The sequence below is a fragment of the Microcebus murinus genome, chromosome 8 (assembly GCF_040939455.1).
Source record: "Microcebus murinus isolate Inina chromosome 8, M.murinus_Inina_mat1.0, whole genome shotgun sequence".
Taxonomy (NCBI): domain Eukaryota; kingdom Metazoa; phylum Chordata; class Mammalia; order Primates; family Cheirogaleidae; genus Microcebus; species Microcebus murinus.
Window position 1 is genome coordinate 10560669 of NC_134111.1, and position 27011 is coordinate 10587679.

A 27011-nucleotide genomic window follows, 5' to 3' on the forward strand; every position below is an offset into this window, starting at 1 on the left:
TATAATCACTCTGAAAAACTATTTCACAATATCCTCCAAAGTTGACTCAACATTTCCACTCTTAGATATTTGCCCAAAAGTACATGCCAGGCCAGGCACAGTGGCTCACGCCTGTAATCCTAGCACTCTGGGAGGCCAAGGTGGGAGGATGGCTCGAGGTCAGGAGTTCAAAACCAGCCTGAGCAAGAGCGAGACCCCCCTCTCTACTAAAAAAGGAAAGAAATGCATTGGCCAACTAAAAATATATAGAAAAAAAATTAGCCGGGCATGGTGGCGCATGCCTGTAGTGCCAGCTACTTGAGAGGCTGAGACAGAAAGATTGCTTGAGCCCAGGAGTCTGTGGTTGCTATGAGCTAGGCTGATGCCATGGCACTCTAGCCCGGGCAACAGAGTGAGACTCTGTCTCAAAAAAAAAAAAAAAAAAGAAGAAGTATATGCATATATTCACCAATATATGTATGAGATTGTTTAGAGCTACAGTATTCACAGTAGTCCCAAATTATAAAAATCCAAGGGTCCACCAATAGTAAACTGCATTAATTTTGGTATATTCATTGCAATGATGTCTCATTATATATTTCTATGCTGCAAATATACCAAAATGCTAAAATAAACACAAAGCAAACAAACACTAATATCGCTCATGGTTCTGTGGGTTGATTGGGCCCCCCAAATATTGCAGTTAGATGGCAGATGACTGCACCTGATGCACAAGATGGCTCATTGACATGGCTTGGCAACTGATGCTGACTGTTGGCTGCAAGGTCAGTTGGGGCTAGTGACCAGAGCACCTACATGGCTTATCTGTATGGTGTAAACTTCTCACAGCATGACAGCTGTATGAAATGACAGTCCCAAGAGTGTGTGTGCTGAGAGACCCAACTAGAAGCTACAAGGCTTCTTATGACTGTTGAGTAACAAAGGGTCACTTTACCACCAAGGTCAAAATCAAGTCACAATGGCCAGCCAAGATTCTAGGGGTGGCAGACTTTACAATACCATAAACAGCAAGAGCAAGCAGTGTGGCTTATTTGGAGGTCAACTTTTGAGACTAGCTATCGCAAATGGAATACTACACAGCAACGGTAAAAAAATGTTTAGGTTGAACATATACAAAATTGCTAACAATTATGACCTATAAAAACAGCAATTTCATCTGGTTTAACCTAAAATATTCAAAAACAAAACTAAGCTATGGTGATAGACCTCACTTTAGGCTACTTTAGGTAAGGGATGAGTAACAACAGGAATAAAACATAAAGGGTGCATCTTAAGTACTGGTAATATTCTATAACTAGTGGTAGTTTCACAGGAGATTTCACTTATAAATTCTTAGCAATCTTACATTTAAGATTTGATCTTTAGCTATACTTCAAACAAAAAGCTACTTCAGGCCAGATGTGGTGGCTCATGCCTGTAATCCTAGCACTCTGGGAGACTGAAGCGGGAGGATCGCTTGAGGTCTGGAGTTCAAGACCAGCCTGAGCAAGAATGAGACGCCATCTCTACTAAAAATAGAAAGAAATTAGTTGGAAAACTAAAAATATATAGAAAAAATTAGCTGGGCCTGGTGGCGCATGCCTATAGTTCCAGCTACTCAGGAGGCTGAGACAAGAGGATCACTTGAGTGTAGGAGTTTGAGGTTGCTTTGAGCTAGGCTGATGCCACAGCACTCTAGCTGTGGAGCAACAGAGCAAGTCTCTGTCTCAGGAAATAAAAAAAAAGCTACTTCAGCCCCACATACACTGCTAAAATCCTCAATGAAATACTAGTTCACACTCACTTAGATTGGCAAAAATTTTTTGTTTCATCAAGGAAAATTAGCAAGTGAATGACCCAATGGGAAATTCTTGTGTAGTGTTGATGTACTCCAAACTTGCAAATTTTACTTTGCATATTAGAAGTCCTCCACTTCAAAATTAGTAAACACTCTACTTTCTCACTTTGCCTTCCTTTAAAGACTGAACCCAAATAATTTTTTTTTTTTTTTTTTTTTGAGACAGAGTCTCGCTTTGTTGCCCAGGCTAGAGTGAGTGCCGTGGCGTCAGCCTAGCTCACAGCAACCTCAAACTCCTGGCTCAAGCAATCCTCCTGCCTCAGCCTCCCAAGTAGCTGGGACTACAGGCATTCGCCAGCATGCCCGGCTAATTTTTTGTATATATATTAGTTGCCCAATTAATTTCTTTCTATTTATAGTAGAGACGGGGTCTCGCTCTTGCTCAGGCTGGTTTCGAACTCCTGACCTCGAGCAATCTGCCCGCCTCGGCCTCCCAGAGAGCTAGGATTACAGGCGTGAGCCACTGCGCCCGGCCCCAAATAATTTTTTTCCATAGGAATATAAAAGATTTGTATTTTGGTTTATAAATATCTTTACTCCTATTTATACCCAGTGTATGATTAATATCTTGTTCAATCGACCTTTATCAAGTATCTTCACAATGCAAACTATCAATGTAGGAATCATGTGTGTGTCGGGGGGGTATGTTAGAGGCAAAACAAAATCTCTTGACTCTTCCAACTTTCCAAAGAAATTTCTACTTGGATCAAAATTGCAGCTAAAAAAAGATTCTTTTAAAAATTGGTTTATTCATCAAAACATTTTTATTTAACAGTAACCTTAGAGCACAATATTCCAACCAACCTTGGCACTGCTGACATTTTATATCAGACAATTCTTTGTTGTGGGTGATGGGGAAGGGACATCCTGGTATTGTAAGGATGTTTAGCAGCATCTTTGGCCTCTACACCAGATGCCAGTAGCACCTACCACCTAACTGTGATAAACAAAAATGTCTCCAGGAATTGCCAAATGTTGGGGTCGGGGTGGGGGTGGTGGATGCAAAATCTGCTCTATTTGAGAAATACTGCTTTAGAGGTGCACTTACAATTCTGCAAAAGGACCCAAAACTTCTTACTAAAGGCCACTCTTGGAAATAACAGATTATTTTCGCATTTAGCTTTAGAAAAATACTAAACCAGAAAAACTCCTACTCCATAAGTAAGGAGAATAACAAGTATAACACAGCTGGGATTTAACATGGATTTTGATTCTGTTCCATTTAGTAAATGCAATGAACAAACAGAAAAACGTGCCCTATAAATAATGGCTAATTATAGAATGTTAATGAGGCCAAGGCAGTCTCCATATCTCCTAATTGTGTTTCTCCATAAGGCCAGAGAATATGTGCATCGGAATTATCTTGCATACTCATTTAAATATATATTCCTGCATCCCAATAGAGCCCTAAGAAATTCAGGTGTGGGGGCAGCAATCTGAACTTCTAATGAGCCTTCCCCAATAACTCACCTTTATACTCCTATGCTCACAAAAATATAAGAAAAACAGCATCAAAGACTATTAATCTCTCATCTTTCGTGGTCACAATTTTTAATTAAGTTCTAAATTTGTATCATTGATCACAGGAGATAGAGAGATAGAACAGAAGACTATCCAATTGATTGCAGATGGTGCGAGAGACACCAGTTTGAAGGGTCAAAGGGCCTTGCAGTATAGTAGTATAGTAACTATACTACTTACTTGTTATGGGGGCTATGGGCAAGCCACAAAATCCCTGGCTTTGATTTCTTTACCTGTAAAATAGAGATATTCACCCTACCACATTGTTATTGTCAAGAAGAACCAAAAACAAATATGAAAAGTTAAAACTCTGTGGAAATAATAACACACAACTATAACAGATTAATATTACTTGATAGATACTAGTACACATCTACAACTGATTATAGAGCCATATTCCAGTATAATTATCCAAGGAAGTATTAATTTAGAGATATTAAAAAGTTGTTTCTGCAGAAATATGTCCTAAATATTATTGAAAACAACTGAAAACAAAGTATATTCACAGAGTATCTAGGTTAAGCACGTTGAAAGATGGCAAACTTATTAGTAAATGAGAATTTCTATAGATGAGAAGCCGATAGTTATTCAGGTATCATTTTACAGAAACAAGCATGAGTAGGAAAGATCCTATACAACTATTAAAAAGAAGTAATAATCCCAAACAAGTACCTAACAATAAGGGCCCAAAATATAACAGATGAAACTGATATAACTGTAAGAAGGAATAGACAGACAAATGCACGATTACAGTTGAAGATTTCAAGACTTCTGTTGGTAATTGATAGAACAAAGTAAAGAAAAAATCAGCAAAGATATAAAAACACCATCAATCAACTTAACCTAATGGATATTTCTAGGACTCTCCACACAAAAAGAGTAGAATCCATTTTAAGTGCACATGAAACATTCACCACGATATGATATATTCTGGTCCATAGAACAAACCTGGTCAAATTTAGAGAATTGAAATCATACAAAGTATGTTCTCTACCCATAGTGGAATTGAAATTGAAATCAATAAGAGAAAAAGATATCTAGAAAATCCTACACTATTTGGAAACTAAACAACATACACAAATAACCCATGGAGCAAAGAGAAAGTCTCAAGGGAATTTAGGGAATATTTTGAACTAAATGAGTATAAAAAGACAACATAACCACACTTTAGAGGATATAGTTAAATCAGTGATTAAAAAGATATTTATAGCATTTTTGAGAAGAGAAGATATTAAGTCAGTAATCTATGCTTCCACCTTGAAAAATTAAAAAAGAAGAGTAAATTAAACCAAAGCAAGAGAAGGAAGAAATAACAGAAATGGATGAAACTGGGGAAACTGGGAGGGAGATATGATAGGGAAAAAAAGGATGAAATTGAAGAGAGATAAATAATTGAGAATGTTAAAAAAAAAAAAAAACAAGAGAAGATCAATAAATTAATAACCTATTAGCTAAAGTAATAAGAAAAAGGGAATGCCCAAATTACCAATATCAAAATGAGAAAGCAGATATCAACATACATCCTACAGATAATAAAGAATATTGTAAACATCTCTATGCCTATAAAGTTGACAACTTAGATGAAATGGACAAATTTCTTAAAAGACACAAATGATCAAAACTCATAGAAGAAAACAATATATAACTTGAATAGTCCTAAATCTATTCAAGTTGAATTTGTAGTTAAAAACCATCAAACCAACAAAAGGGGGGGGTGGAGTTGGTTACACTGGCAAATTCTACCAAACATTTATGGAGGAAATAATACCAATTCTACACAGTATTTTCCATAAAATAAAAGAGGAAGAAACATTTCCCAATTCACTTTATAAGACTAGTATTAAACAGGCAAAAATAAAGACAAAAGCATAAGAAAATAAAACTATACATCAATAACCCCCAAAAAACAGAAATACAAAAGATTCCACACAATATTAGCAAGTCAAATCTAGCAAAATACAAAAAGGATAAACACATCATAACCAAGTAGTGTTTACTCCAGGAATGCAAGGCTGGTGCAACAATTACAAATTGATCGCTGCAATTCCCCATATTAACATACTAACTAAGAAAAGCCAATAATCAAGAAGAAAAAACATTTGACAAAATTCAACATCCATTCATGATAAAAACATTTGGTAAACTAGGCATAAAAGAACTTTCTTAAGCAGATAAAGGCATCTACAAAATCGTTACAGCTATTATCATACTCAATGGTAAAAGACTAAATGCTTTTCCCATAAACTGAAAGCATGACAAAAATTTCCACTCTCACCACTCCTATTCATTAATTATTGTTGGCAGTGCAATAGGGTAAAAAAAAAAAACTAAATAAAAGGCATACAGATTGAAAAGAAAGGGAAAAAATTATCTGTATTTTCAAACATGTTAAAATGATTATGATATACAATAGCACTAAAAAAATCACTTAGGTGTGAATCTAACAAAATCTGTTCAGGATCTCAAAGGAAATTAGAAATATTTTACCCCAAAATATGGCATTTTGACATGCTGGACCACTGAAAAGACCTCAAGGTATCTCTGACCTTCCCACCAACTCTCCTCAAATCACTAAAGTTTCTTCATATGCATGAGATCTGGACTCACCTCAGAGAACAATTGTTCTTTTCTTCCCTTCCCTAGAACCAGAAATGTGCTGCAACAGAACAGATTCTTTAACTCCTCAGACTCATTTAAATTCCAAAGAGAACTATTTACCAGTTAAACTTCATTTTCTATCCATTCATCTTCCCTAGTAATCCTTTACTGCCCTTAAACAGAATTCCTCCCACCATAACCCATTTTACCAGAAAGGCATATGAGCTTCTTCTGAACTCCATTGGGAAAATGAATCTGCATTTTCTGAGGGTTCCCATGTATACAAAATAAATTTGATAACTTTTCTCTTACTAATCTGCTTTATTGTGAGTTTTCAGTGAAACTTCTGAGAGTCAAGGGGAAGTTTTCCCTTCACTCTAACAATTTACATGCTGTAAACTACAAAACACTACTAAAAGAAAGCAAACAACACTTAAATAAATTCAGAAATATGCCATGTATATGAACTGAAAGACTCATTATTATTAAGATATCTCTAAATTGACATATAGGGTCAATGCGATCTCAATCAAAATCCTAGCAGTATTTGCTGAAGATATTAACAAGCTAAATTTAAAATATATATGGAACTTGAGGACTGAACTTTGATCTTTGCCCCCAAAAAATTCCTTTCTAAGGTAGTCTGGTGAGTCAAACCTACAAATGATAAAATCTCAGTAAATAGGTTTTTATGATATAGTTTACTTCCCAACCTGATTCCAGTATATTAATAGCATCACATGAAGGATAGAAGACCCTTATCTTAACTCAAGCATTCCTTTCCGCTGATTCCTAGTCTTTTGGACAAAGCCTAACTCTTATAGCCAATTGTCCACTAAAGAATCCCTAAATCCATCTATGACTTGTAAGCCCCCACTTTGAGATGTCCCCACCTTTTTGTGCCAAACCAATGTGTGCCTTCCATATTCTGATTTATAACTTTATCCGTAATTCCTGTCTCCCCAAAATGTATAAAACCAAACTGTAACCCAGCCACAGCAAGTCCACTTGCTCAAGGCTTCTTGGGTGTGGCTCTGGGGCCATGGTCCCAAATTTGGCTCAGAATAAACCTCCTTAAATTATTTCACAGAGTTTGTCTTCTTTTCCATTGACAAAATAAAAATGTATTACAGTTGCCAAAACAGTTTTGGAAAAGGAAAAATAAATAGTGGACTCAAATTACAGAATTTCAAGACTTACTACAAAACTAGAGAAATCAAGATTGCCGTTTTTATAAAAGGACATATAGATAGATCAATAAAACATAACCGAAAATCCAGAAAGGGACCCACACAAATATGGTCAATTGATTTTTGACAGTGGTGAAAGCAATTCAATGAAGAAAAGACAGTCTTTTCAATAAATGATAGAAGAACAATTGGACATTCATCTGCAAAAAAAAAAAAAGAGAATCGTAATCTACAATTCATACCTTATACCAGAGGTTACCAAATACAGATCAAAGATCAAATCTAGCCTTTCTATTTAATACAGGCCTTGAGCTAAGAATAGGTTCTACATTTTTAAAACGTTGTTAAAAACAAAAAGAGCATGTGAGAGAAATCATATGCAACCGTCAATGCATAAAATATTTACTATCTAGCTTTTTATAGAATTAGCCAACCCATATAAAAATTGACTGAAAATTATAGACCTAAATGTAACGTGTAAATTATGAAATTTTTAGAGGAAAATATTTCTGACCTTGGTTTTGGGATAAGGTTCTTAGATAAGATATCAAAAGCACAATCTATTAATACAAAAGAAAATGATAAACTGGACTTAGTCAAAACGTAAAACTTTTTCTCAGTGAATGACATTGTTAAGAGAAAAAGACAATGTAACATATCTGACAAAGGACCTATATGAAGAATAAAGGAAAAACTTTCCATACTCAATAATAGGGAAATAAACAACTCAATTCAAAAAGGGGCAAAGGATTTGAAAAGATATTTTTCCAAATAAGAAATATAAATGGCTAATAAACACAAGAAACGATGCTCAGGATCACTAGTCATTAGAGATGCAAAACAAAACCACAATGAAATACCACTTCAGACCAATTAGAATAGCCATTATCAAAAAAACTAAAAATAGCAAGTGTCTGCAAAATCTCAACCATTGTACATTGCTGGTGGGGATGTAAGATGGTGCAGTCTCTGTAGAAAACAGTTTGGTGGGTCCTCAAGAACTTACACTTAGAATTACTATATGATCCAACAATTCTATTTCTGGGTATATACCTAAAAGAACTGAAAGCAGAATGTAAAAGAGATACTTATACATCAATGTTCATAGCATATTATTCACAACAGCCAAAAGAAAGAAACAACCCAGTATCCGTGACAAATGACTAAATATAAAAATATATAAAATACAGTGTATTCATACAATCCATTATTATTCAAAAATAAAAAGAGATGAGTTTCTGATACCTGCTACAACATGGACAAATCCTGAAAACATAATGCTAAGTGAAATAAGCCAGACATAGAAGGACAAATATATAATTTCATTTATATTAGGTACTTAGAATAGGCAAATTTTTAGAGACAGAAGAGTAGGGTGGAAGTTACCATGGGCTGGGGACAAGAGGTAAATGAGGAATTATTATTTAATGGGTACAGAATTCTGTTTGGTATGATGAAAAGTTACAGAAATAGATACTGGTGATGGTTGTATGAATACACTTAATGCTACTGAATTATACACTTAAAATGGTTAAAATGGTATATTTTACATTATGTATTATTTTACTATATTAAAAAATTTTTAAATTTTTTTTTAAAATGGGCAAAAGATCTGAATAGAAGTTTAAAAAGACCAAAAAAGGCTATGTCATAGGTGATAATGACATTAATCAAGGAAAAACAAAGAATAAGATTTGATGGGGAGATGATAATGAACTGTTTTTGGATATGTTGCATGTGAAATACTATTCTAGTTAGTAATTGCCGCCTAACAAGCCCCATCAAAACAGTATGTTCAAACAGTAACAACCATTTATCTTACTAAGAAATCTGGAGTTTCACTGGGCTCAGCTCAGTAAGTCTCACACAATGAATCTCATGTGGCTACAGTGACATGGTAGCTGGGAAAAGGATCATCCCAGAGACATCTTCACTGACAAGTATAATATATAGTCTGGAAACACAAATAGCTGGGACTCCTCAGGCATCTTTCTGTGTTCTCTAGACTCTTTTCAGAGGGTTCTCACATGGTGGCCTCAGGGGAGCCAGGCTTCTTACATAGCAGCTAAAAGCTCTTCTAGAGTAAGTTTACACCAAACACCAGCAGAAGCTAAATGGTCTTTTCTAACCTAGTAACATCTCTTCCAACAAATTCTATTGTGCAGGCAGTCAATAAAGGCCCAACAAGGTTCAAGTAGAGGGAATCCAGATTCCTCTCAGTAAGAAATATTTCAAAGATTTAAATGTAAACATATTTTAAAACCACCATAAGTACCTTTGAAATCTTTAGCAGACATAGAGTACAAGTTGTGGATAGATATCAGGACTAGAGATAACAGATATGACACTCTTCAGCAATTAGGAAAGAATGAAAGTGAAAGACAGAAAAAACAATGGTAAATCCTCAAGGAATATTAATATGAAAGAATAGAAGAAGTATATCCAGAATGTGATCAAAGAGAAAAGATGAGAACTTTCCTTGAAATAAGGAGAGGTAACAGTTCTAAAAGCTAGTATAGGTCAAACAAAATGAGCCTTGATAAACTTTAGTTAAGAAACTAAATTTCTTAACTAGTTAATTCTTAACTATGGAAGCAGTTTTAGTATAAGAATGAGGGTTGAGGCAAGATTACAGTATTTAGATGCTTGTGCTCACAAGACTCTTGTTATACATCCCAAAAACCATGTAAAACAGAAATGAGAGAAGATAAACTTCAAAAATAAAAACTTGATTTTAATGCAAATAAAAGAATATGATTTCAAATTTCATGGCAAATAACAATCCATTTTTATTGTTCTTGTTAAGGAAAAATAATGAACAGGCTAGGCATCCAGTGGCTCACATCTGTAGTCCTAGCTACTCAAGAAGCTGAGGCAGGAGGATCACTGGAGCCCAGGAGTTTGGGGCTGTAGTGAGCTACGATTTTACCACTGTACTCCAGGCTGGGCAACAGAGGGAGAGGCAGGGAGGGAGGCTAAAAATGAGAAGGGAAGTGGTTGAAAATCCACGTAGGGAGCAGTTATATCCCTCAGTTTTCAATATCATCCATTAGAGCTAGGGGATTAAACCTCCCCTGAAGTATTCCAAGATAAACTGAAGTGGCTTCAAATCTAGGGATACCAGGCAAAGTGGAGGAGAGGGAAAGAGATTCATATTGGAAACTGGTGGATTTCATGAACAACCAACCTACATGAACTTTCCAAACAGCAAAAAAAATGTGAAAAAGAAAACATCCTTAAAATGTCTAGGAATGAATAATACATCATGTATAAAAAAGACCAGGAATTGGGATGGTAACAGAGTCCTTACAGGAAGAATAGGAGAACGTTATATTTTCAAAATTCTGAGAGATTATTTCCAATTTAAAATTCTCTACCCAATTAAGTCTAAGGGTAAAATTTAAGACATTTTCAGAAATGTAGGATGAAAATGAAAATTTACCTCCCATGCATCTTTTTATTAGAAATCTTTTAGAGAATGTGCTCTACCAAATCAAATAAACTTTAAAAAAAGAAGAGATGGTACCATGGTTTGAATGTGTGTGTCTTTCCAAAATTCCTATGTTGGAACTTAAATCCCAAGGTGATGATATTAAAATGCAGGGCCTCTGGGGAAGTAATTAAGTCATGATGGCTCCGTCCTCATGGATGGAATGAGTGCCTTATAAAAGGGCTTGAGGAGGCTGGGTGTGGTGGCTTACACCTGTAATGCTAGCACTTTAGGCGGCCAAAGCAGGAGGATCGCTTGAGGCCAGGAGTTCAAGCCAGCCTGAACAACATAGCAAGACCCTGTCTCTACAAAAAATAGAAAACTTAGCTGGATATAGTGGCATGAGCCTGTAGTCCCAGCTACTCGTGAGCTGAGGGAGGAGGATCATTTGAGCCCAGGTTACTGTGAGCTATGATGATACCACTGTACTTTAGGCCAGGCAACAGAGTGACAGCCTGTCTCAAAAAAGGGGGCGTGGGGGAGAGGCACCTCCAGGAAACTAGCTAGCCCCTTCCACCTTTCCATCTCTTTTGCCATGTGAGGGCACAGCAACCAGGCACCATCTTTTTTTTTTTTTTTTGAGACAGAGTCTCGCTTGTTGCCCAGGCTAGAGTGAGTGCCGTGGCGTCAGCCTAGCTCACAGCAACCTCAAACTCCTGGGCTCAAGCAATCCTTCTGCCTCAGCCTCCCGAGTAGCTGGGACTACAGGCATGTGCCACCATGCCCGGCTAATTTTTATATATATATATTAGTTGGCCAATTAATTTCTTTCTATTTATAGTAGAGACGGGGTCTCGCTCTTGCTCAGGCTGGTTTCGAACTCCTGACCTTGAGCAATCCGCCCGCCTCAGCCTCCCAGAGTGCTAGGATTACAGGCGTGAGCCACCGCGCCCGGCTCAGGCACCATCTTGAAAGCAGAGACCAGCTCTTCATAAGATACCAAACCTGCCAGCACCTAGATTCTAGACTTCCCAGCCTCCATAACTGTGAGTAATAAATTTATGCTGTTTATAAATTACCTGAAGTATCTTGTTATAACAACAGGAATACACTAAGACAGATGGGGAAAAGGAAATTCTGATACATGAGAGAAATAAGAGGAATCCCCAGGATGAATGACAATGAGTGAGTCTACCTGGGCACTAAGTGTACAGGGCAATCAGTACAGAAAAGAGCACCTCAGAGGATTCTTAGATTTCTCTAAGAAGATGAATTTGATAAAATATTGGATGTGAAGAATATATTAAGAGAAGATTCATATAATTGTTAAGGAGTTTATGGACAATTAACAATATATACAGAAAACTAAGCAAAACAGAGACAAAATTACCAGCTCTATGAAAACCAAAAAATTTGAGACAAAAGAAAATAATAAGTATGATGTGCTATGTGGCTCAGTTGTGAATAACATTTACACAACATAATAATGTACACACCAAATACTAATATAACCACATTATATAAATCAATTATATGGTTGGATGGGAAGGGGGGTTAGGGATAAAAACGAACTAAATTCTTGTCTTTCTTAATGGAAAAATGATTAAATAATGTCTAAAACTGAAAAATTAAGTAACAGTAATACAAACATAGTCAGTCTATAGAGATATACGGGTAAATTCCAAAAGAAATCTACTAAAAAGAATTAAGCTGGCTGAATGCAAGGAATAAGTACAATACAGGAAAAGGCAGAAGACTGCCACTATTTTGTAATAAACTTTTAACACAGGTAGAACTATTTGATTCTTTAACTGAAATACATATATAATTTGAAAAGACAAAAACTAAAAAAAATACAGAAACAAAACTAAGCATATTAAAAAAGAAGAAAAAGGCAACGAATAATTTCCAGAAGAGCAAAATATAATCACAGTACACTACTTGGCTTAGCAGTGAAAAACTTGCATAATCATAAAAATGTAAACAATGACACTGATTAAGGCAGAAACGGCTAACTACCTACTCCATATCCATTTTCTCTTATTTCTTTAAATAAGACGCCAAAATTATTTGCAGTTATAATGAGAATATCTAAAATACATACATTAGCAGCTCAAATGAGAACATGTAACTAAATTCTGGCCCATAAGATACAACTAGAAGCTGCAGGTTAGAACCTCTAAGAAGGATCCTTGAGCCTGGGAAAGAAAACTGGCGTGTGCCCTTCTTGCATCGCCATCATCCCCTACTACCTCCTTGAAAATCAACATGATTGCTAGAACTCTAAAAGTTTTCTTGGATCCTGAGTGATTTTTATATACAGACATGATCTAAGAAAGGTGAAAGAAAAACAGTAGGACCAGTTCCCTAATAACTGTAAAGAAACTATCCCTACCCTGGAATGCTAACCTCTAGACTTCATTTCTGTCAGAGAAAAACGAACTTTATCTCATTTAAGCCACTTTTTTTTTTTTTTTTTACTAGAAGCCAAATGTAATACCTGAGAGACAGATGATAGGTAGATAAGTAAGAAGATAGGCAGACTGGTTGATTTAACTGAAAGTAATGACATAAGAATTTTGGGGAAGGGGGTGAGGATATGAAATGGATTATGAATATTTATCCTCATCTTGCATACAAAGAAGTCTGCATATTCAGAAAAACGTCATAATATTACTAATTCCTCATCTATTACAGCTGTCACATTTCTTTGTGGAAATTAAATAAACCAATACATTAAAAATTATGTATAGAATTCAAAAAGTGAATGGAAAAAGAGAGTCACAAAATGTTACTAGGAATGATATTTAAGAGGAAGACCTATTATCATACTGATTTCCCAAAGAGGAGAAAAGAGTTTCAGGATAAAGATATTTAAAAGTGAGTAATCTTGCTATATATGTGCATACAATGCACATATATATATGCAAGTCCAGCTTTGTTTTATTTTAAACATTGGGAAGCATAATTGTTTTAAGTCTAATTGAAAAGAATGTTAAATAATAATAAAGAATCAAATAACGCTAAATGGATGCTGCTTTTAATACAAAACCAAATTTCCAATATATAGGTACTGAACTATTTAATCTGAGCTAGGAATAAACATTCTTCTTCTTTTTTTTTTTTTAGAGACAGAGTCTTGTCCTGTTGCCCAGGCTAGAGTGCCATGGCGTCAGCCTAGCTCACAGCAACCTCAAACTCCTGGGCTCAAGCAATCCTCCTGCCTCAGCCTCCTGAATAGCTGTGACTACAGGCATGCGCCACCATGCCCGGCTAATATTGTCCATATATTTTTAGTTGTCCGACTAACTTCTTTCTATTTTTAGTAGAGAGGCGGTCTCACTCTTGCTCAGGCTGGTCTCTAACTCATGACCTCATGCCATTCTCCTGGAGTACCAGAAAGTGTAGTTGTACTGAAGGGGATGCTCTGCTGGTCCAGAGACAACAGCCTTCCTTTTGCTGCTGTTCTGATTCTTGTCTTGTTCCGTTTTTTCCTTCTCACCATCTTTCTCAGCCTCCTAGAGTGCTAGGATTACAAGTGTGAGCCACCACACCCGGCCCAGGAATAAACATTCTTTTTTTTTTTTTTTAGGTTATCACCATTTATTATTAAGTGATCTCAGCTGTTGCTGTAGCTGCTGTGTGTCAGCCTGTTCTTAAAACATAAAATGCTCTTCCAATTCCTCTCGTCCAGGACAGAAGGATCTTCCAGTTAGCATGTCAACAGAACAAGAGACTCTGATGAAGCCGAGTTCAATGATGGTGCCATCCGGAGAGGGAGATGATCATGGCACATTCAACCATGGCTTCCAGAGGTTTTGAAAAAGGAGCCTTTGGGGGCCCAGCCTGCCTGGCATTTTGATGCTGTCAGTGTGAGTTTTATATTCCATTGTTGCATTCCATTTGTTGGGAGATAGGATAGGCACTCGCCGAAGCATATCCTGGATTCAGGCTGTGGTTGCTTGGTCACTGGCAGTCTTATTCCATATTGAAATAATGTCCTCCTGAAAGCGGACAGAGACCACAGCCCCACAGATCTCCTCTCCAACCATGAACTGTTCCCCCAACATGGCCAGAATGAGATTCTCCCAACAACAGGAGGCCAAGCCCCTCAGCAGCTAAATAATCCACTTGCCACCATTTTTATTTGCGTCATCCTCCTACATAGGTTTAATTCCTTCTTTGAAGTGATGGAAGTCACTGTGGCCTGTCAGGTACCCAGGACATACCATATGGCTATAAAACCTCCAGAACTGCTCCACAGAGGCAAAGGTACCAATCTGTTTGATATTCTGTTCATAGCTCTGCGAGCTGGTAGGACGGCCGGGCATTCTCCTGGAGTACCAGAAAGTGTAGTTGTACTGAAGGGGATGCTCTGCTGGTTCAGGGACAACAGCCTTCCTTTTGCTGCTGTTCTGATTCTTGTCTCGTTCCGTTTTTTCCTTCTCACCATCTTTCTGTGTGCTGTTTTCTTCATTCCGATCATGGTCCCCACTGTTATCATCTTTCAAGGTGTTGAACATGTTGTTCATCCTCTCGCTGCCGCTGTCTCCAAACCAGGAATAAACATTCTTAATGTATACAAAGTTGAGAAGCAATTTCCTCTTTATTGTGATCAGCAGAGCATATCTACCAACACCAACCTCTGTTGCTGAGTGCAGAAGAGGCACCAGGGCTTCCTCAGGGGGATTCTTAAATCCACTGGGGACAGAGAATTACCCAGGGGAGTAAGACAAGCAGTGGGGCAGCAAAGAGTGAGTCATGTAGCTTCCTTATGTGATAACTGTTATCTCTTTCTGTAGTCACCAACATCATTCCAATGAAAACTAAAAGTTCATTTGCAAGTTCTAGTAGGGAAACAGAGCTATGTCATATGTCCTTTCCCAAAAAACAAATCACATCTATCTGAGAAGTGCACACTATTAAACTTCAGGTGAGACACACATAGAACAAAAATGAAAAAGTAGGCTCCAAGCTAACCATCTAGTTTTATCAAATCAATCATGGCAATCATTGCCCTTATATTTGGTATAATACAAAAAAGCATTATGATGGCAAAATTCTTAAACTATTATCCTCTTAAAGAATATGAAGTCATAAGGTAGTGCATTTAACTGCTAAGTATTCGAAACACACTGTGAATATGGTAGAGAAACAAAGAATGTGGGCTAAAATATTTTTAAGATGCTGGTTAGGTAAGCAACAAACATAGCAGGTGCCATTTCATTCCCTTCATCAAATCAATATATCTCAAATTATTTTGGTTTTATAAGGTACATACATTTATCAATATTCCTTTTTTTTCCTTCTCTCACAAGCCATGTGAACATTTATTATTAACTGAGATCTGAGTCCTTCTATTTGGCTCAACTATGTGGGTCAAGTGAACAATGAATCAAAAAACACAGCAAGTATTACGTCAAATGTTTCAAATCAAAATCTACTATTATATAATTAGTATATTTTTACATTTTAAAAATGATCAAGATTCTTGATTCTGGTCAGAGAGACTAGCTGATATTGGAATACCCTCCTGCTACAAACATCTGTAAAAGCTGACCAAATTTATACATAATTTAAAAAATTTTGCAGGCAATAAACACTAACACAGGGCTATGATCCTTGGGAGAAAAGAGCCAGATGAATCAAGTTTCATACTGGCTTTCTCCTTGAGGGCATTTTCCAAACCATGGTATAGAGAAATAGAGGCCAAGCAGAGAGTGGCAGTCTTGCTAGGATGAGAAAACTAAAATCAATATTTGGGGCTGCAAACATGGCTCAGTTTTGAGGACAGGTCATTAGAAAGGAAAAAGTCAAAGAGAAAAAGCTACAAAAAGCTACATAAAAATTCTCTGTGGTCCTCATCTGCCTCATAGGATATGCATGCACATGGTTAGAATCCCTAGGAGAAAATAGCTGTTAGCAAAATGGAGATTTCAGAGGTTGTACAATTCTGACAACATGGAGTCCAGGCTCAGTCAGAGGAGATCTTTTTTTTTTTTCTTTTTTTTTTAGTTCAGCATATAATGGGGTACAAATGTTAAGGTTATATATATTGCCCATGCCTCCTCTCTCCCCTCGAGTCAGAACTTCAAGTGTGACCATCCCCCAGACGTTGCATATCTCACTCATTATGTTTGTATATACACATCCAGAGGAGAGAGATCTTAATGAACACCTTAGGCATTTAGTTTAGATCTTAGGCAATCTGTGCTCTAGGAATAAGAACAAAGTTGAAATAGATCTACCTTAAAAAGCCTAAAATTAAGCCTCCATAAGATCAAAGTGATCCACTAGCTAGTTAACTGCATGCCATAATAAATTCAATACTATTTAGAGAGAGATGACTATCCAGAGCTTCTATGTTAGGTGTTAGCACTTCTCTGATAAGTGTTACCTTCCTGTAAAAGACTAGAAAGTAAATATTTTTAGACTTTGAGGGACACATATAGTTTCCATTACACATTCTCTTTAAAAACAAACAAATAAACAAACAAATCTTTAAAAAGGTAAAAAGCTAATTTTAGCTATAGGCCATGCAATAATAACCAGCAGACTGGATTTGGCTAATGGGCTATAGTTGGCTGTTTATATTTCACTTACACTACTTGATATACAATGAAAACTTAGTAGATATATGAAAAGGGAAAAGTAATTGATAATCAAGAGACACAGCAATTAATAAAAACAGGCTTAGGCCAGGCCTGGTGGCTCATGCCTGTAATCCTAGCACTCTGAGAGACTGAGGAGGGAGGATTGCCTGAGGCCAGGAGTTCAAGATCAGAATGAGCAAGAGCCAGATCCAATCTCTACTAAAAATATAAAAATTAGCCAGGTGTGGCGGTACACACCTGTAGTACCAACTATTTGGGAGGCTGAAGCAGGAGGATCACTTGAGCCCAGGAGTTTGAGGTTGCAGTGAGCTATGAAGATGCCAATGCACTCTAACCCAGGCGACAGAGCAAGACTCCATCTCAAAAAATATATATATATAAAAAAAACAAAAATGGGCTTAGGGAAAATCTAAATGTTAGTATTAGTAGACAAGGGCTTCAAAATAACTGGTTAACTTATTAAACAGTGGAAAAATAGAGAAAATGGATACAAATAGGAACTATTAAAACAAACTTAGAATCTATAAAAATGATCATACAGACATTCTAGAACTGCACAGTATGTGAAATACAAGAACTCACTGGATGAGTTTTACAGCAGATGAGGTAAAGCAAAAAAAAAAAAACACAATTAGCAAACTTAAAGATAGATCAATAGCTATACAAACTGAAACAAAAAGAAATTATGAGCAGAACATACACTGGATGGAATGCAAATGTTCTAACATATATGATATTAGACCAACAGAAAAGAAAATGGGACAGAAGCAATATTTGAATCACTAAAGGATGAGATGTTTTCAAATTATTAAGACATCAACCTACAGATTCAGGGAACATCAAGCAGGATAAATGCAAACAAATACAAACACAAAACATATCTAAGTATATTATATACAAATGAACAGAAATGAAAGAGAAAATCTTCAAAATGGTTAGAGAAGAAAGAGCACAACCCTTGTCCTTCAGGAGACCATTAATAAGAATAAAAGATGATATCTCAAGAGAAATTACAGAAGCTAATGAAATGGCATCTTTAAACTACTCAAGGAAAAAAAATCTTTCACTACAGACTTCTGTATCGAGCAAAAATACCTTCCAAAACATGAGGAATAACCAAAGACATTTTCAGACTATGAAAAGGTTGGGAGAATCTATTGTCCGCAGACCTTATTTCAAGAAATAATAAAGAAGTTCTTTAGGATAAAAGGAGATGAATCTAGAGGGAAGCATGGATATGCAAGAAATGAATAGCTCCAAAAAAAAGTAGATATATGGGTAAATATAAAAGATTCTTAACTGTTTAAAGCAGTAACAACTGTCCTATAGGGCTTATAACATATGAGGGGGTGGATAAAATACATAAAAACAATAGCAGAAAAGAGGAGGCACATAAATGGATTTAAACTGCTTTTGATGTTTTGCACTTTGGGGGGACATATGAGAAGTACTAACTACAGGCAGACTTTTTTTTTTTTTTTTTTTTTTTGAGACAGAGTCTCGCTTGTTGCCCAGGCTAGAGTGAGTGCCATGGCGTCAGCCTAGCTCACAGCAACCTCAAACTCCTGGGCTCAAGCAATCCTGCTGCCTCAGCCTCCCAAGTAGCTGGGACTACAGGCATGCGCCACCATGCCCGGCTAATTTTATATATATATTAGTTGTCCAATTAATTTCTTTCTATTTATAGTAGAGACGGGGTCTCGCTCTTGCTCAGGCTGGTTTCGAACTCCTGACCTTGAGCAATCCGCCCGCCTCAGCCTCCCAGAGTGCTAGGATTACAGGCGTGAGCCACCGCGCCCGGCTACAGGCAGACTTTTTAAAGGACATATTTTGTAATTTCTAAAGTAGTCACTAAAAAAAGTTATTAATGGTTAACAAAAAAAGTAAATAAAGGAGATAAAATGGAATAATAAATACAATAATGAGCTGCATAACGATATTTCAGTCAATGATGGACCACATATATGACAGTGATCCCAAAGGTTATAATACATATTTTTACTATGCCTTTTCTATATTTAGATATGTTTAAATATACAAATTGTATATTTATTTATATTATATATATTATACATTAATATTTATTGTATATATTTATTGTATAAATATACAAATTTAAATATACAGCTGCCTACGGTATCCAGTACAGCTAGTAGTAAGACTCTAAATTTGGAGCCATACCTACTTCTAGGTGTGTTTCAAATCACCAGAAAGTGATTTGGGGTTTTCTGTTTCTTGTATTTTGATCACCTAGATATTCTAACAGATGCCTGATCCTCTGCACTGGCGGGTCATGGATGTTATCATTCCCAATGTCTGCAAATTCCAGATTGGACTACTGTTTTCAACAGAGCTTTGTGAGTAGCCTTTTATCTTCAATTGGAAAGTAAGACGTACAAAGCTTCAGCAGGCCATGCACACTATGTCCACCACCCAGGATGATGGGGGAACAGACTACTGGGAGACCAACCCCAATTTTGTGAATGACATGAGTGAAAAAGAACAAAGATGAGGAGCCAAAAACCACGCAATGTTCTGGGCACCCAGGACCACCTGGACATATATAAGTTGACAAAATGCTTTTCAAGAACATCAGACCCTTAAAGAGAAGAAACTTGAAACAGGACCAAAACCTCCTACAGCCATGTTGGGAAATTTGGGATAGAACTAGACTGAATGGATAACTTAGCTGTAGGCTTTGAATACGAGGGTAAGATTGAGAAGCATGCCTCCCAAAAAGACTACTTGAGCAGCTCTGACAGGAAATATAGCATGCAGGACGACTGGGTGGACAAGTGCACTGTGAGCTTTTGACTACCAGGGTGAGTAAGGCAGAGAAGCATCAGTTGTGGAGAGATTACTACGAAGGTTTTGGTGGCAAAGGGAAGAAGAGAGCTGTTAGCTTTGAGTTCCAAGGCAAAACAGAGAAGCACAAGTTCCAGAATGACTACGTGAAAGGGTTTGGAGGAAATTTTGGTATGCTGACAAACAAGACAAATGTGCCCTTGGCTGGATTGCCAGGAACTGCAGTTGCCTGAATCCCAAAAAGACTACCCCAAAGGATTTGGTGGAAAATATGGTGTGCAGAAGGATCCGATGGGTAAGAATGCACTGGCCTTTGAAGACATTCCAAGTTGTCCTCTGTTTACCAGAAGGTGGTACCTACTGAAGCTGTAACCAGCAAAACAAGTAACATCAGAGCTAACTTTGAGGCCAGGTGTGGTGGCTCAAGCCTGTAATCCTAGCACTCTGGAAGGTTGAGGCAGAAGGACTGCTTGAGGTCAGGAGTTTGAGACCAGCTTCAGCAAAAGTGAGACCCCATCTCTACTAAAAATAGAAAGAAATTAGTTGGACAACTAAAAATATATAGAAAAAATTAGCTGGTCATGGTGGCACATGCCTATAGTCCCAGCTACTCAGGAGGCTGAGGCAGGAGGATGGCTTGAGCCCAGGAGTTTGATGTTGCTATGAGTTAGGCTGATGTCACAGCACTCTAGCCTGGGCAACAGAACAAGACTCTGTCTTTAAAAAAAAAAAAAAAGCTAACTTTTAAAACCTCGCTAAGGAGGAAGAACAGGAGGATAGATGGAAGACAGAAGCAGAGACCAGCTAAAGGCTAAGGAGAGACAGAAGCAGGAAGGAGCTAAGAGGAAGCTAAAGGAGCAAGCCAGAGCCAACTTCCCCTGCTTCCCCCACTGCGTAGCCAGCTGAAAGGAGGAGGACCCAGCTCTGTTCAAGGCAGAGCCAAGCTAGAGGCCCTGTGAGTGACAGCCCCATTCATCGAAGCATGAGTACAGGGTGGAAGCTTAATGTTCCTTAAGGGGGAAAAATTGAGTTGTATAATGAAGAGTTGTACACCACACACTATATATAACAACTACTGAGAGGTCTGGCCTACCCACAGAGGTCCCGGGTCACTATCAAGCAGAGGAAAACACCTATGATGACTAGGAGAATGATCCAGGGATCACAGCCATAGTTCTCTACAACTATCAGGCTGTAGGCAATGATGAAATCTCCTTTTGACTTTGACAGTATCATCACCAGCATTTCACTGACTAATGATAGCTGGTGGTACAGGTGTACAATGGCAGTTATGGGCTCTTCTCCACCAATTACATGGAGCTGCAGCATTAGGATGCCCCATGAGTTTTATGAGAGCACAGTGTCCCAGATTCTCACTCTACACATAAGGACTTCCTTGGATCTTGGTTGGGTTTTTGGTTTGGGTTTTTTTTTTTATGAGTGGTAAGGGGAATATACATATTCCTCTTATGTATTTATGTATGTATGTATTTATTTGAAATGAAGTCTTGCTCTGTCACCCTACCTAGAATGTGGTGGCATCATCACAGCTCACTGCAACCCCAAACTCCTGAGTTCATGCAATCTTCTTGCCTTAGCCTCCCAAGTAGCTGGGACTACAGGTGCGTGCCACACCCAGCTAAGTTTTCTACTTTTTTTTTTTGTAGAGATGGGGTCTTGCTCTTGCTCAGGCTGGTCTCAAATCTCTGACCTCAAGCAATACTCCCACCTTTGCCTCATAAGTGCTAGGATTACAGGCATGAGCCATCACACCTGGCCATATTACTCTTATATTTCATATTTAATATTTTTACTGATGCTTTTGAAAATGCTTATGCCACAGAATTTGTTAATATACTGTAATCATGTTCCTTAAGGGGGAAAAATTGAGTTGTATAATGAAGAGTTGTACACCACACACTATATATAACATGTATTATACATATTATAATAAACAGACAATAAAATCTACATATAATTTCTAGAGAGGCTGACTAAGCTGAAGAATCTAAATAAAATCTAATATATCTGTCATAATTTAATTGGTTGTAACTATTTTCTGAATTATTTTTCTCCATAGTGTATATTAGGCACTCAATAATCATTAAATGATGTACATGAATAACTAGAATTTACTATACTATTGCCAGGATTAAAAACATACCTAATTCTTAAAAAAGTAATACGTGACAATTGTTTTCTCTTTACTTTTTAAGAATAAACTGGCGTTTTTACAACTTCTGTATATATGTATTTTTAATTAACACTGCTAAGAAATAAACTGGGTTTCTCAAACAATATGAAAAAATTTAGGATATTAAGTATGAAATGTCCGATTTCCTTAAGTACTAAGTTTAATAGTTGATATCTCTGACTTTTCATTTTGACACCTTATTTTTATTGTGAAGGTACATCCTTAGTCTTTCAAAAACATGTTTTGGCTTATGGTTATCTTTCGAATTTTTTTTAGAGCAATTTTTGTGAAACCATGGATAAGTCAAAAATTGACGTTATTTTTCAATGAGTTCCCTCATGGAACCAATGCAGCATAGACAGTTCGAAATATCACTGAAGTGTTTGGGAAGGATGTGGCTAATGAACACACAGTACATCGACAGCTTGAGAGTTCCATTCTGGTGATTTTAATCTTGAAAATGAACCACGTGGACAACCTGAGACCAAGGTGGATAATGATGAAAGCTGTAGTGGAAGCAAATCCATCTCAACCTACAAGTGAATCAGTAGCAAGATCTGAGGTTACTATTCTAACAATACTAGATGATTTGAAACACACTAGCAAGGTAAAGCAGCTGCATAGGTGGATTCCACATGAATTAAATGAGTGTCAGAAGAGACATCCTCTGGAAGCTTGCCCTTTTTTGCTGTCACAACATGAAGGCAAACCATTTCTGCACTGTTTTGTTCCATGAGATGAAAAATGGATTCTTTCTGACAATTCCAAGTGTTCAGCACAATGGTTGGATAAAGTTGAAGTGCTGAAACAGTTCAAAACCAGATTATCATTAAAAATAGTTAATCGTGTCTGTTTGGTGGTTCAGTGCTAGTGTTATCCATTACAACTTCATGAAACCTGGTCAGTCAATTACAGCATATGTCTACTGCAACAAAATGATGAGGATGCTTATGATTAAGCATCAGAGATTGGTCAACAGACAGGCCAATTCTCTTGCAAGACAACGCTTCACCATGGGTTGCACAAACAACACTGTTCAAACTACAGAAGCTGGACTTGGCAACTCTGTCATCTACCATATTCACCAAACCTTGCACCAATTGACTACCACTTCTTCCAGGCTTTGGACCACTTCCTGCAAGGAAAAATACCTAAATCCCAACAAGCTGTGGAAAATACCTTTTGCAATTTCATTGCCACTTGCTCTCCAGGCTTCTTCATTGCTAGCATAAACAAGCGACTGTTAAGATGGCAAAACAGTGTGGATAGTTCAGGAGCATACTTTGAGATATAATAAACTTGTTTGAGATATAATAAACTACATTTTTGATTCGAAATTGGACATTTCATATTTAATGACCTAATATATATATATATACACACACACACACACACACACACATATAAAACAATTAGTAGATTGCTATTTTGTGGAATTTCAAAAATAATATGCCTCCAAGAAAACATTTCTGGAACTAGAGAATAGATCAACTGGGTCATAAGCAATAGAAGAAAGTCAACCTTTCTAAATGCATAATATGAGTCAGACACATAAACAGGCACTTTACCAACATTCTCATTTAATGCTAAGCATCCTATTTCAGGCAGGTATTATTCTCTCCTAATAAATGAAGAATATGAAACACAGAAAAATAGAACAACTGATGTATAATCACAGAGTTGATCTTCAAAATAAAGATGCACAAATTCATCATTGGATAATTACCCAAGAATCTTTCAATATAAGTAAATGTCACTTTCAGTAACAGACTTACACATGGCAAATATGAGACCCAAGACTATACATGCCTGATGAAACCACAACAGGATGAAAGAATAAACCAAGAAATATGGTTAGCTTAATTGTGCACATCTATAAATCTGACTGATAAAAGAATCTTCTAGCACTTAATATGATTAGCCTAGAAAAAAACCATTTCAAAATAGAAAAAGAAAAGCTTTAAAGATCTATCATCTATTATAATGCTTGTCTTTTCACACACTACAAACCTTGGCAAAATTATGTCTTTTTGCACTTAAGAAAACCATTTCCATTTTAACATCTCATTTTACTCAACAAGTTCAGTATTTAATAATTAAAATTCTCCTTCAAAGTAGACATTTTTGGCTGGGCGTGGTGGCTCACACCTGTAATCCTAGCACTGTGGGAGGCCGAGGCTCTAAAGGCCAGCAGTTTGAAACCAGAGTGAGCAAGAGTGAGACCCCATCTCTACTAAAAATATAAAGAAATTAATTGGCCAACTAAAAATATATAGAAAAAATTAGCCGGGCATGGTGGCACATGTCTGTAGTCCCAGATACTCAGAAGGCTAAGGTAGAAGGATTGCTTGAGCCCAGGAGTTTGAGGTTGCTGTGAGCTAGGCTGACGTCACAGCACTCTAGCCCGGGCAATAAAGTAAGACTCTGTCTCAAAAATAAATAAATAAATAAAAATACATAAATAAAATTTTATAAAAAGGGACAGTCTATTTCCCTTCCTTAACTCTGAGCATGACTCTGCGACAGCCTTACCAAACAGAATATGGTGAAGATAACATTATGTGACTTCCAAGGCCATATCAGAAAGGGCAATATAGCTGCAATCTGGCAAAGGATGCTTACCCTTGGAAACCAACCACTGTGCTAGAAAGAAGCCCAAGACAGAAAGAGGTATATTCAGGTGCTTCAGCCCAAGCTAAGGTTTCAGGTAACAGCCATGAGTGAATAAGCCTTCAAATGATTCTAGCTTCTAGCCTTTGAGTCTTCCAGCTGAGGCCTGACATACGATGTAGCAAAAATAAGCCAGATTTATGGGAAACCTTGGATATAATAAATGGTTATTTTATGCCACTAAGTTTTCGGGTAAATTCTTACATAGTCACAGTAACTAGAATAGGCTGATTCTCCCCAGGCCTTCCTTGTCACACAGGTTACTGTTAAACAGCTGTACCAAAGTAAAAGTAAAGCCAAAATTAGGGGGGAAATCCTCATAAGCTAAAGAAATCAGTCCAAGTAATATAGACATTATACATTTTAAAGTATTTAATGAAAATGTTTTTGGTGAATTAATAATTAGTTCATGGCATGAGGGGGACAACACATTCCATAGGTTGGCTACAGCAAATAAATGGCTGTGCCAAAGCCATGGTGAAATAGGGCTTAAATCCGGAGCAAAACAAGCCAACATAAGTCTAGTGATAGTAGGCTTATCTCACTCCTATGTCCATAGCAGAAAAAAATCAAGATCTAGTGAAGTTATATCAACTCCTTTATTACATCAATTTCCCCCAGCAAAAGATATAGAAACAGCTTTTACTGGATAACTGCCAGATGGAAAAAAGCAAGCTTTGGCAACAATGCATATTTCCCCTGTGGTATAAAAATCTTTTATAAAAAGCAATGACTCCAATGGCTGACTTTACAAATCATTGCTTGGTAATCCCAAAAGGAAACTGAGTGGTTGTCCTTCTTAGTGAATGGAGAGATGCTGAAACCTAGCAGCTGCCCACAGTGAGAATTTCTGAGACTTAATGGTACTGAATAGACAGGAAAAATCAGACCTCTCAAATCCTCAATTAATTTGTAGGCTGCCATATAGCACTCCATAGGTTGTAAAGTATATAACTGGGGAGTCATTCACATAGATTGACATGGTAACAATCTATATAAAAGTACAAAGCAACTCTTTCAGTTTGAATGACCTGGGTCCAAATACCCAGGGGAGTAAATATACTATTAATACATATCCGACAGACAATTTCTCATAAATACTTGTTTCTTTTAAGTAAGTTTTCTGATGACCTAAGATAATGGTAGAGAAAGTTTTTAGCACCACAGTACTTATCATTCTAGTAATATACTCAGCTCTATTGAAACTGACAGTTACATATAGAAAATATATATACATACAAATATATATTAAACATGTTTTTATAAAAGAGTAATTAGATAGCACATTGATTTTTACATTGAAAAATACAGCATACTATCAGTCAACTAAAGTGCCCAAGAGAAAAATTATTCCAACTGAGAAAGTGTTTAGAAGAAAAACTCAAACCATGTTTCTCCTCTGCTCTCACACCAACACAACAACCAACAGAGACTTCTCTGACCAAACGTGTGTGGGTTTTTCTTCATACACCAAGCAGCAGACACCAGCTGGGTGTCCTATAATTCAATTCAATTCTCACATGTGATAGTGTCAGATCACATGGGCTGAGGGCTCATTCCCCAAGACTGCCCCCTTCAGACACCAGTCACAAGTTCAGGCCTCCAGAATGCCTGACTGATCAGCTTCAAATCAGGGTTCCCATGACCCACTCCATGGGTTAGATTAATTTGCTGGAGCAACTCACAGAACTCAGGGAAACACTTAACCATTTGCTGCTTTTTTCTAAAGCATATTACAAGGCAAACAGATGAAGAAATGCATAGGGCAAGGTAAGGGAGAAAGGGCACCCCAAGTACATCACTCTCCAGGAACCCGCATGTGTTTAGCTGTCTGGAAGTTCTCAGAACCCCATCCTTTTGGGGTTTTATGGAGGCTTCATTACATAGGGTGATTGATCAAACTATTATCCATTGGTGATCAACTTGACCTTCAGTTGTTCTTACCTCCCCAGAGGCTGGAAAGTGGGACTGACCTCTGTTGACCAGCCCCAAGCTAAAGATACCAATCATTGGTATACAAAAAGATATGACTGGAGATTCCAAGGATTTTAGGAGTTATATGCCAGGAAATGGGACAAAGACCAAATATATATTTCACAATATCACACACAGCAAAGACTTTACAATATTTTGAAGCAAGTGTAAAACTATA

At 37.1% G+C, this 27011-nt stretch overlaps 1 protein-coding gene and 1 pseudogene across 6 annotated transcripts in view; both read right to left on the reverse strand.

Annotated features, from left to right (window-relative positions):
- Nucleotides 1-27011, reverse strand: part of PTPN4 (protein tyrosine phosphatase non-receptor type 4) — a 225519-nt gene that overhangs the window by 151862 nt on the left and 46646 nt on the right. The gene's annotated exons all lie outside the window — the stretch shown is intronic.
- Nucleotides 3539-18900, reverse strand: LOC142872338 (eukaryotic translation initiation factor 4E type 2 pseudogene; annotated as a pseudogene).